The sequence below is a fragment of the Juglans regia genome, chromosome 3, assembly GCF_001411555.2.
Source record: "Juglans regia cultivar Chandler chromosome 3, Walnut 2.0, whole genome shotgun sequence".
In the NCBI taxonomy this organism is placed as follows: domain Eukaryota; kingdom Viridiplantae; phylum Streptophyta; class Magnoliopsida; order Fagales; family Juglandaceae; genus Juglans; species Juglans regia.
Window position 1 is genome coordinate 34,107,120 of NC_049903.1, and position 1,236 is coordinate 34,108,355.

Below are 1,236 nucleotides of genomic sequence, written 5' to 3' on the forward strand. Positions count from 1 at the left end.
TCTCTCTTGCTTTCTCTCACACGTTGTCTTCTTTGATACCACTGATACAAAGTTAAGAAAAAACAAAAGAGATGTGTTGGAATGGTAAAGCTCTATCAATATTATTGATAAAGAAAAAGGACCTATAAATAGGCTTTACATCGGAACACTTCATCCTAGCACTAACCACAACTCCTATAAAATAGGATCACACATAAGACACTTTCTTAGCCATGAAATCAAATAACCAAATACCTAAAGACTTGGACAAACCTACCAATGACTAGAGCTTCCAATAAATATTAATAAATATGAAATAAAAAATTTAAATCTTAACACATTCACCAATTTCCGCATATCTTGGTTGAGGCGTAGACTGGACTTCTTACGATAACAAAGTGACAAAAAACACTAAGAGAGAGAGAGGGAAATGGAGGGAAGAAGGAAGGTGAAAAACATTGGGTTGGCGGCGCAAGATCAGAGCCAAATCTAAGCTCCCTAGTCGAGAGAGAAGCAAAAAAGATGAGCTTTTTTGAGTTTGCTATGCAAAGAAGACAAGAGAATAGGCTATTTTCCAGTCAAGAGGATCTAAGCTCATCGAATCCTACCACATAGTCATCAACTTTGGCATTCTTTATAAGGGCAAGAGCTGGAAGATCAATTATCTTGTGCTTTTCTGCCAAGAATGGACTTTTCTCGGCATTGATTTTCACAAAACGTGTCTCCAGCCAATATGCTCAGGTGCTTGTCTACCACCTTGTAGGGCCAGTTGTTGCGGTAGAAGTGGCAGACGATGCAATCACTGGCCATCTTCTCTTCGTCTGCTGCAACCTCCTCTCCTTGAGCACATCTAGATCGTCCATGTCCAGCCGATTTAGGGCTGAGATCTCATCGTTTAGCTTGTCCTCCACCGTGTTCGCTGTCATCAACACTCGCTTCTCCAGAATCTCTTGAACCTTTGTGTTCTCCATTATTGACCTTTGAGAGATCTTCCTCACTCTACGATTCTAAAAGAAAATGAAAATGCAGGCAGGGGCAACGATCAGATTAAGCACCAGGAAAAAGGTGTTTGGCAGCACTTTGGGAGGGCATGCGGTTTTTCTATGTTGCCTTCTTCTCGAGGAAGACTCCTCTTTAGAAGGGTCATACGGGTCCGATCGATTTTATTTTGTTCGGGTCAAATCAAATCGGTTTGGTAGCTTAAAATGAGTGTGTCCATGTCGGGTCGGGTCGGGTCGAGCACAAACCCGACTGTTC

The 1,236-nt window shown here is 41.8% G+C and overlaps 1 pseudogene; it reads right to left on the reverse strand.

The window, feature by feature from the left end:
* Positions 1 to 557: 557 nt before the first annotated feature.
* LOC118348046 lies at positions 558 to 950 on the reverse strand (annotated as a pseudogene).
* Positions 951 to 1,236: the final 286 nt, after the last annotated feature.